Source organism: Acipenser ruthenus, unplaced genomic scaffold, assembly GCF_902713425.1.
Source record: "Acipenser ruthenus unplaced genomic scaffold, fAciRut3.2 maternal haplotype, whole genome shotgun sequence".
In the NCBI taxonomy this organism is placed as follows: domain Eukaryota; kingdom Metazoa; phylum Chordata; class Actinopteri; order Acipenseriformes; family Acipenseridae; genus Acipenser; species Acipenser ruthenus.
The window spans coordinates 1-11,297 of NW_026707969.1; the positions used below are offsets into that span (position 1 = coordinate 1).

At 39.8% G+C, this 11,297-nt stretch overlaps 1 long non-coding RNA gene across 3 annotated transcripts; it reads right to left on the minus strand.

Moving 5' to 3' along the window:
* Nucleotides 1–2,044: 2,044 nt before the first annotated feature.
* Nucleotides 2,045–10,194, minus strand: LOC117406726 (uncharacterized). Of its 3 annotated transcripts, XR_004662471.2 has the most exons (5): nucleotides 10,066–10,194; nucleotides 9,710–9,894; nucleotides 4,388–4,507; nucleotides 3,345–3,473; nucleotides 2,045–2,364 (listed from the first exon to the last, which is right to left on the minus strand). It is a non-coding gene; the product is annotated as an uncharacterized LOC117406726 (long non-coding RNA). The 3 variants fall into 3 exon arrangements; XR_009322735.1 differs by lacking the exons at nucleotides 9,710–9,894; nucleotides 10,066–10,194 and adding an exon at nucleotides 5,913–6,160 and having other exon boundaries at nucleotides 2,051–2,364; XR_009322734.1 differs by lacking the exons at nucleotides 2,045–2,364; nucleotides 10,066–10,194 and adding an exon at nucleotides 3,092–3,108 and having other exon boundaries at nucleotides 9,710–9,897.
* Between the last annotated feature and the right edge of the window lie 1,103 nt (nucleotides 10,195–11,297).

The following is an 11,297-nucleotide window of genomic DNA, read 5'->3' on the forward strand; positions in this document are numbered from 1 at the left end:
GGAAATGTTCTTATATCCTACCCGATTGGTGCTTTTGAAGAACCTTATTCCGGATTTGCTTTGAATGTTCCTTCATCTTCATGATGTAGTTTTTGTTAGGAAATGTACTAACCAACTGTGGGACCTCCCAGAGACAGGTGTATTTAACCTGAAATCATGTGAAACACCTTAATTGCACACAGGTGGACACCATTCAACTAATTATGTGACTTCTAAAGACAATTGGTTGCACCAGAGCTTATTTAGGTGTGTCATAGCAAAGGGAGTGAATACTTATGCAATCAATTATTTTCAGTTTTATATTTGTAATTAATTTAGAACAATTTGTAGATTTTATTTTTCACTTTTCACTTTTTGTGTTGATCAGTAGCAAAAACTCCTAATTAAATCCATTTTGATTCCATTTGTAACACAATAAAATGTGGAAAAGTCCAAGGGGGGTGAATACTTTTGAGTGTCACTGTGTGTATATATATATATATATATATATATATATATATATATATATATATATATATATATATATATATATATATATATATATATATAATGATAAGTCAGTCCGTCCTATAACCTCCAGATGTCCACATGACCAAATACAAATTCCCCATAAACTGATCTAAAGAATAAATAAGTTATTAACACATTAACTATTGGCTAATGAGTAATTATAGCTATAGAAATTGAGGCAATCAAGGCTTTTGGTTTTAGAAAAAGAAAAAAAACATGACTGTGCCAGATTACAAAATGTACATCAGTACCCATTTGCAGTCATGCACTGTGACGACAATATATTTTTCATAATCTGCCATTTATCTTTAGAACATTATAGAAAGGCTTTAGTAGACAGACATTTGAAATTACTGAAAAAAGAGATCTTAAAGTTGCAACCCTTAGCATATATTAAAAACCAAATTGTAACCAGAGATATATTTTTTTAAAATATTGCTCGAGCAGGAATATGTATTTTAAAGATCCTCAAGGAGGCTAGTAATCCAAGATTCAGGGCCACACTGTAAATGGCACTGCCTATATCTTGAAGAAATACTTAAATAAAAATATTATAATAGAAATCCCAAATCCAAGAAAGAAGATAACCACTCTAATTTTTTTAAGCCTTTAAGAAATTGGATTTAAAGCTTGATTAGTCATTAGCCTTTTCTGTGTGTTAATTCATCATGTCAAAATTGGTAATGTTTAATTATTGTTAATTACACATATTAGGTGTACTCCACTGACATTGTGTGGTTGTAGGACTAATTTACAGGTCAGAAAACCTTTAAAAGATTGCATGAAATTCTCAAGGACTTATTCAAGTGTTAAAGCTTTGTGAACACAACAAAACAGCTGTCAAAAGCATTCTGTCTTAAAAAGACATAAATCCATTAAAATGAACACCCTCCCACCAACCCACATCCTTCACACACATGCATATACACAAACACACACAAGAAGAATACCAATTTCAAAAGATACCAAAATAAACTCAAGAACAAAGTGATTTTTATTTTTGTTCTTTATTAAAATGTCTTCATCTAGACAATGTGGGGAAGCTATAAAAAAAGGCCAACAAGATGCTCGGATATATTGTGATAAGTGTTGAATTTAAATCAAGGGAAGTAATGTTAAAACTTTACAATGCATTAGTAAGACCTCATCTAGAATATTGTGTTCAGTTCTGGTCACCTCGTTACAAAAAGGATATTGCTGCTCAAGAAAGAGTGCAAAGAAGAGCGACCAGAATTATCCCGGGTTTAAAAGGCATGTCGTATGCAGACAGGCTAAAAGAATTGAATCTATTCAGTCTCGAACAAAGAAGACTACGCGGTGATCTGATTCAAGCATTCAAAATGCTAAAAGGTATTGACAATGTCGACCCAGGGGACTTTTTCGACAAGGACCAGGAGTCACAAATGGAGATTAGATAAAGGGGCATTCAGAACAGAAAATAGGAGGCACTTTTCTACACAGAGAATTGTGAGGGTCTGGAACCCGCTCCCCAGTAATGTTGTTGAAGCCGACACCCTGGGATCCTTCAAGAAGCTGCTTGATGAGATTCTGGGATCAATAAGCTACTAACAACCAAAAGAGCAAGATGGGCCGAATGGCCTCCTCTCGTTTGTAAACTTTCTTATGTTCTTAAAATGTTTGTTTACTTAGGCATGAGCATGCTGTATATGCTATCCTGACACAGATACATGATTTACTAGCGCAGGATTAAAAAAAAAAAAAAAAAAAAAAAAGAACAATATTTGGTTATCAGGCCAACATGCATTTGACTGTGATTTTTCTGCACTTCGACTGGCAGGATCACGACGTCACTTGTTGGATCCACCTTCACATTAGGACAGGATCAGCTGTATGCTGGGGAAAGGTGAGAATCCTTTTAATAAAACTTCCCATGTAGTTTGTTTAATGTTTGGTATCACTTATCCTCAAAATGGGCAAAATCTGCTACGATCACAAGATATATGGTGTCTGATTTAGTTGCTTGATAAGGAAGAAATCTAGATGGTGCTATTTTTTCATCAGCGTGTGTCAACATTCTATAGAACCATTGAATAGTAGACCCCTCTATCTGGTAAATAGGGGCATATTAATCAAGCTTGTAAAAACTGAAGCATTTCACTTTTTTTTTTTTTTTTATAAATTTAGTCGTTGCCAATTATTTTTTATTATTTTCTCCCCAATTTGGAATGGCCAATTATTTTATTATGCTCAGCTCACCGCTACCACCCCAGGGCTGACTCTGGAGGGCGAAGACAAACACACGCTGTCCTCCGAAGCGTGGGCCAATTGAGCGCCGCCCCCTGGGAGCTCCCATCCTCGGTCGGCAAAGGAATAGCCTGGACTCGAACTCGCGATGTCCAGACTATAGGGCACATCCTGCACTGCACGTGGAGTGCCTTTACTGGATGCGCCACTCGGGACCCCCGGCATTTCACTTATTGTTCATTACAATGGATTTTGTATCATCCCGCAACCACGCTGGGTTTCACTGAGGTCATTGTGATAGAGCTGATTGTTTTAATATTTTCAATATTGTTTTTCAAAGTGTGCTAAATCAGTTTTTCCTGTTGCTATGGCCAACGGTTTCATCCTAGGAATCTGAAAAATAGTAATGGCATTTGCAAAGTTGTTTCTATTATCAATAATTGTATTAAGAGTTCCAAAATAATGCAATGTAAACAAAAACTGACAAGTTTAAATATCTTTTAATTGATTTTTAAAAAACAAATTAAAAAAATGGACTAACTGAAGGTGACATGTTTTCTGATTGATTTGGTAATGAAGTGCCACATAACACTGCAGTCTAGGGAATGGCTACAGGAAAGATAACTTACTGTTACAGGAGCCTCCTTTTTAGCTGATATTACAGATAGGCAGCCCAGACAAGGTCTTGGACGTCTCTTTGGGTTGGCTTCGAATTGTCTCTTTTCTCTGATCGGAATGTCTGGAGGGGAGGTGGCCTTCTGGTAAGATAGCAATAAGATTTAAAAAATGACATCTCTGTAAAAATTAAAAAAGGCAGTACCCCACCATCAAGTATAATTTTACACTAAAATATTTTGTCTTATTAACTTTAATTAACACCAACGATATTCATCCACAAATTAGTTCATTGTGTAAACATATCCCAGGGTTTCTACTGCGCATCTCCTTCTACCTTCCTTAGCTCCACACATTCCCACAATCCCCTTCTGCTACTGCACACTCTGAAAAGAGATCCCACTGGATGAGATTGTTTATTACATCTTTAAAGGGAGCGTATAAAACCAATGAACTACTCCATTGCATGTTAAACTTATTTTCGATCAACCAATGAGTTAGAAATAAGTGTGCATGACATGGCCAGTGACTGTGACTTATTCGTGCTGCAAATGATTTGATGTTACACCACCACTCTCTTACTTCAGACAAACACCACAACCCCTAGTCCTTTACACATTTACACATTTTTTATAAACAAAACACAAAACATCCATATAAGATGGATATGTGTAAAAGATCTGAATCATTGATATGTCCAGAGGGTGAAACAATGTGGCAGGAAAATGGTTCATTTTTATGGGACAGCACTGGTAATGGAACCTAAGTTAAAAAAAATAAAAATAAAATCAGGAAGATAAGCTGTGTACCAAACATAGACAATAACTCAAAAGTGAATTAAGTTTCCGATTGTATACCTGGCTATACACAGTTACTACTGATATAAAGACATTTTGGCTCATCTAACCTAGGTCTATGGCATATCCTGAACACAGATTATTACAAAAATATGATTTCAAACAGCATACAAATGTAAGGGGACAGAGAAAAATAATAATTTGAATCTATCTGTCTCTCTAATGCGGGTTCCTAAACATCACGTTGTAATTCTAATTACCTTTTCTTGTCCCTTGTCAAATCTACCCCATACTGTGCTGGCTTAGCCGCCTCCAGCATCTTCACCATCTCCATCCAGCAAGGATACAACACCAGGAGAAGCAGGTCTTTTTTTACAAATCTGAAAAAAATACATTTGTATTTTAGATGTAATTTCTTGTCACGGGACATTATGTAAATGCTATTATCCATGGTGCTTACGACAAACATTTACACTTGGGTCTCTTTGAGAAAGACATTACTAAATCTCAACAAAGAATTTGCCATGCTTACAATTTGCCTATGCTTATGTATACTGTAACACAGCAGGGAGGGGGTTAAAGCCTCCATGAGTGGAAAACATGTGTGGAATGCACATTTGTTTAGTTTAATTGTTTTGGTTGATTGTTTCTTTGATTTGTTAATTGTTTTATTATTAATTATCCCCTGCACCTGGTAGCTATTGTTAAATTAAAACCAGGTGCAGGGTATTTAAGAGAGGCAGCTAGTCTGCTCAAGGCTGCTGAGGAGAAGGAGGCAGAAAGGTGTGCTCTGCTTCCTGGCAGTCATGAGCTAAAAAGTAAGTGCTGTATAAAACCAGTGTGTTTTGTAAGGACGGGGAAACAGTGTAGATGTCCCGTGTTAGCCAGGGTGTTCCTGTGTGTTAGTTAGTGCTCGTACCGAGCTAGGTGTTTATTTTGTGTGTTTTGTTTAATTTTTGTGTTGATTAAAAATAGCGCACCAGCGCTTAAAATCCATTTCTGTGTGCCGGGTCTATTTTTAAAGGGGCAACGAACCCGAGTGGGTGAAGATCTTTTACATTTGGTGTCAGAAAGTGTGGGCGCCCCTACGACCCAGGCAGATTAATAGAAAGGCCGCTGCTCAGAAGGAGCAGCTGGAGAGATGGGAGAGAGAGATGGGGTTGGCACCGCAGAAGAGACAGGAGCGGGAGCCAACCGAATTGGAGCGGTTACTCCGCAGTCTCCAGAGCCCAGAGGGGAGGAGCCGACGCTTCCAGAGCCCAGAGGGGAGGAGCCGCCGCTTCCAGAGCCCAGAGGGGAGGAGCCGCCGCTTCCAGAGCCCAGAGGGGAGGAGCCGCCGCTTCCAGAGCCCAGAGGGGAGGAGCCGCCGCTTCCAGAGCCCAGAGGGGAGGAGCGCCGCTTCCAGAGCCCAGAGGGGAGGAGCCGCCGCTTCCAGAGCCCAGAGGGGAGGAGCCGCCGCTTTCAGAGCCCAGAGGGAGGAGCCACTGTTGCCAGAGTCACCGGTGGAAGTCAAGGGGGAGGATGTGCCGCCTCCCCTGCAAGCCAGTCCGGCGTTGCCGAGGGAGGTCCCTTGTCCCGGCAGCGTGGACACCAGGCCGGAATGCCCAGACCTCCCTCCGCTTGACCTGGCTCCCAGGTCGCAGTACAGCCAGGCACAGTCGCCTGCCTGGTCCCTTGCTTCACTCCCCCTGGAATCCCAGACGTCGCTGCGCAGGATGAAGACGTCACTGCGCAAAAGGCAGACGTCGCTGGCGCTCCCCCTGCTGATTGCTCCATTCCGCCTACCTACTGCTCCGCTCCCCCTGAGATTCAAGACGTCGCTGCGCCGGTCCACAGCCACGCGCCTCTGCCTGCCAGTCCTGGCTCCCGGTCACCGGCCTGCGCTGTGGTCGCCCTGGACAAGCCGTCTGGGTCCCTCCTCGTCGGTCCTAGGTCCATCCCTGGAAACGCCGGAGGGACCAACCCACCCTCAAGCCCGCCCGTGGAAGAGGGCGACAATTGACATTGCTGGACTTGAGGGTGGGTGGTCATTTAAGGGTGGAGGGGAGGTGGCCGTCGAGTGGCCGGTGTCTTGAAAAGACAAGGGGGGGGGAAGTGTAACACAGCAGGGAGGGGGTTTAAAGCCTCCATGAGTGGAAAACATGTGTGGAATGCACATTTGTTTAGTTTAATTGTTTTGGTTGATTGTTTCTTTGATTTGTTAATTGTTTTATTATTAATTATCCCCTGCACCTGGTAGCTATTGTTAAATTAAAACCAGGTGCAGGGTATTTAAGAGAGGCAGCTAGTCTGCTCAAGGCTGCTGAGGAGAAGGAGGCAGAAAGGTGTGCTCTGCTTCCTGGCAGTCATGAGCTAAAAAGTAAGTGCTGTATAAAACCAGTGTGTTTTGTAAGGACGGGGAAACAGTGTAGCTGTCCCGTGTTAGCCAGGGTGTTCCTGTGTGTTAGTTAGTGCTCGTACCGAGCTAGGTGTTTATTTTGTGTGTTTTGTTTAATTTTTGTGTTGATTAAAAATAGCGCACCAGCGCTTAAAATCCATTTCTGTGTGCCGGGTCTATTTTTAAAGGGGCAACGAACCCGAGTGGGTGAAGATCTTTTACAATACATATACATCTCCTGCCACGTAAACTCTAAACGATGAACATGACATATCAACAGTATGTACAGGATAGAATAAGAATTAGCAATGAAATGTTTAATCACAGTCTGATGAGGGATTATCCAGATGTATGTAAAACTGTGTGACATTCACAATCTTGTATATTATCATTAATGTATACTCTATAATGTTGATGCTAAGTTTCCTGTCAATTGGATAAACAGTTTGTAACAAATTGTGTGTGTGTGTGTACAGCCACCTCCACTTCATCCCCTTCGCAATGGATTTCATCCCCAGCTGGGGATAACAGAGCTGGTATAAAATTCCAACTGTAGTCTCCCTTGGAGCACCAGACAGTGGCATGAATAAAGAGATTAGAAATTGCCCGCTTAGAGGGTATAAACTATCTCTTTAAAGTTTAAAATTACCAGCTTTTAGTGGTTGGTGTCCAGTCGTCATTTTTTACAGTTTCTTCGTTTCACTTTTCCTTTTGTTCAGTCATCCTGGTGCAATATATATATATATATATATATATATATATATATATATATATATATATATATATATATATATATATATATATAAAATAAAGAGCTAGTTATAACTTTTAAATGAATCTTAACCTCAAAAACACTATCAGGGGGTCCTCGAGTGGCTCACCTGGTAAAAGCGTGGTTGTGTGGTCATACAGCACAGGTTCGCGTCCTGGCTGTGCAAAGTTGTCGGTCTTCGCTGTGAATTCCAAAGGGAGCGTAACATTGGCTCTGGCACTCCCGTGGGTTAGGGAAGCAAAAACAAAAGGGACTGTTTCTCCTCATTGCGCTACAGTGAACCCTGCTGGCCAGGCGCCCTGTGAGCTCAAAAGCGGACACCTGCAGGGCTGGCCTTTGTCCTCCAGAGGTCAGTAGCTCGCTGACATCCGCTCTCGAGTTCCTGGGTGTAAAAGAGGATAATAGTTTGGTTGTGGGATCGGAGGACGCCCACTGAACCTTTGGATCTCCTGAGCTGTGTAAGGAATTGCTGCGATGAGGAGAAAAAATAATTGGACATTCCAAATTGGGGAGAAAATCGGGGGTAAAATAATTGGGCACACTAAATGTATATATACATAACTTCACGTCTGTCCCCAGGCAGGACGATTGAGATATTCGGTAAAGAAACAATGCTATAATTAATCCCTGTAATTACGCCAATTACAGATGTTTCTTTTGCTCCTAAATTATATTGGGATGGTCAGTAAATCATTTGCTGACAATTGCATCATTCACAGAAGGTGTGCGGCAGGTGTGGGATTAATTGGGCCTATTTATATCCCCATCGCTCACAACTTCTTAATTTCATTTTCAGAAATTGTAAAACAGTTTGTGTTAACTCTATAGACACCAGCCCCCTATATACCAACTAAAGTCCATTTATATTAAATATTTAAGTACGAGCATCCCAGGGAGAAAACTAGAATAGCAAATGAGCAAGTGTGCTCAGGTCAGCGCTTTGTGGTAACTGCAGGTATTTGCATCACACTGCTGAATGACCAATAGCCACCCAGTACTGTACATTGCAAATGGGCTGTTTCATCTGAGCTCAACTGTGTTAACCCTGACCTAGTCGAGGTTAGTGAACCCTGTTGTTCTGATTATCAACATAATGTCAATAAATCTTACAACACTGCATCACACACTTAAAGCAGTTTTTGGCAAAACACCCACCACCACTGTCAAGTGCATAGGAAAAAACAACCATAGTTTAACTGCAGTGGAGAAGATTGGATTTAAATAATTGCAAAATACCTGCATGTTTGTATATTGAAATAATGAACATGTTAATGATTATTAAAAAATACCAATTGTAGTTGTTTTTTTTCAGACAAACATAAAACTGTAGGCCACACTTTAGTTCGAGGACCAATTTATAAAACATCTACAATTTAAAGGTTTTGACAATTCTTATCCAGGAATACGGTTTTTACGAAAAACAAAATGTTTACATTACTAGTATCAAGCCTCGTGTCATACTATTAAGTAATTAAAAGACATTATAAATCCCTTGTAACACTGCATTGCTACAACCTGTTATTACTATTTATGCAATAATACATTTCGAGATGCTTTATGTAAAAACTGCAGGATCTATTCAGTTGTTCTAAACTGGGTTAAAGTAAGGAATAAGGAAGATGACCATATAGCACGTGTGCAGTATTTAGACAGATCTGCTACAGTCCTCATTAAATGCACCTGCATTTTAAACTGTTGTTAAAATGCATTTCCACTCCACGTACGACATGCTTCCGTTTTCCCGTGTGCTACTATGCTTTCAAATCTGAACACAAAAATATATACAAGTGCTTATCTGGTTCCTAGTAGCTGATTGATCTCAAAACCTGGTCAGGTCTGGTCTTAAAGGATCCCAGTGATTCAGCATCAACAACATGTCTCGGTAACCCATTCCATACCATCACCAACCTCTGTGTAGTATGTCTCCACCAATTGGTGTCCTCTGGTCTGGTGTTAGTGCTGTGCTTTAAGTAGTGACTACAGTTACATTATTCCTGTAACAGATCTTCATAAGACCCGTCTGATTAATCTCTTCAGGGACGCATTATCTTTTTTGTAGTGCAGGGACCAGAAGCAACATAGTATTCCAAGTATGGTCACTAAGTGCATTTTTAAACTTCTGTTTGACAAATTCAGAAATGGCAAATAAACCATAAAGCCTGTAAAAATGTGGATTTTCTTCTCTTGCCCAGCTTAATTCCAATAGAAATGTGTGAAATGTCCTTTCAAGAACAAGACTCTTCATTTACTTTTAAACAGCCAACCTTTAGTTAACATCCCCAGCAAAACCCTGTCAGCAAACAGTTTAAAGCGATATTTTCTAATGTATCATAATAGTCATTTATTTAAAACAAAACAAAATAGACAAGAACAACATTGCAGGCCTTTTGTAAGCTGTGCTGTTTCTTTAATATACATTTTCTTTCTACCAACCTTTTTTCCTTTGCCCGTTTCAGACCCCTCTTGCTTGGGGGCAGCAATAGCCACAGTCAGTGTGACCACAATCAGGCAGACAAGCAGCAGTGACCTCATCTTCATAGCTCAACACTGAGCCACAAGCAGGGTGCAGGGGGTTATATAACACCTTAGTTTAGGGCTCCTCTCAAAAGGTCAGAAACCTTACAAAACGTAGAGGTTATGGTACAATACTGGGTGGTAACATGTTTTTTTTTTTATTTTAACAAAACTAGCAATTATACTAAAGAGAAAGTTCAGTACAAATTGCAGATATACAGCAGTTTACCTACTGCACAGAAACTACAACTAGGCTACAAGATGAGTTAACATACCTAGTTTTGGGGGATGAACAAATGTCTTTTCTGAACTGCAGTTGTATTTTCCTCTGAAACGGAAAACATTTTGGGGGTATGTCTGCACTTGTGAGATGTCTTGCTTAAGTGTCAAATGTCATATAATGTCCTTGGCAGAGGTCAAGGTAAAAAATGAGGATTACAATTTAGGAATATGCCTTTAATATACATGGTCATGTGCTTTCTTTTAGGAGTGAGACTTGACATGCCTGCCAATGAGACTGCTAAATTCTGATTTTGTTTTTGCTTTTCTTGACAGAGAGCCAAGACTTATATTTACTCTAGCTGTTTTACTAAAGCAACAGGTCCCATCACCTTGACTTGTGTTCGAGAGACGATCCCGGATAACACATCTGACCTAACTAAACAGCACATCATTAAAAATCAACTTTAAAAAGGGTAAAATCCTTTTTGTTTATATCTCACACATTTCTTGTAAGTCCTGTAATGTCCCTTATTTATGTAAGCAGCTTCAAGTGAAATTGTAATACTTTTGAGATGTTTGTAATCATTCCGAGTGGCTCATGTTCCAATTACTCAATAACTATGTGCTAAGGTGCTTTGACCTGAGTTCAGAAGCTGCTCTTCTGTTCTATTTACCAGCTACAGTACAAGTGTGTTCAATTGTTAAAGTTCCTGATTGCACCACTAAATAAACCCGGTTTCAGTGGGTCTTAACACAGTGCTCAATTGTCTATTTGGGACCCCATTGCACTGTCATCAGAATCGCTTCAGTGAATATGTTAATGATGGGGCAGGCGCTCTATAACAGGGCAAGACGAGGCAAGTCTTCAGAATACCATTTCATTGTAGTATTTTTTTACATTTTCCCTCCATTTATGCGCCACAGAATCTGGGGCAAACTCCTTTTGCGTTTGCACTTGCATTTGCACTGTGATCAGAATACAGCCCTAAGAGTTTTAGTTTATAGACAGTAACAGTTTAAGATGTTTCTGTTAATAAAAGGTTTTTAAAACATACTTTTCATGTATTTTCCTTGAGAAACTATATAAAATAGGTAGGAAATGAAAAAATGATTTAAATGAATGTTTTTTGTTTTTAAATCAAGTGATTTACTTATTGATTTAAATCAGTGACTTCAATCGACTTGATTTAAATCAGCCAACCCTGCAGTCAACACTCACATATCCGACCCTATAAAAATTTGACTTCAGTGACAGTTAAACGAGTGTGACACATATCTGATTATT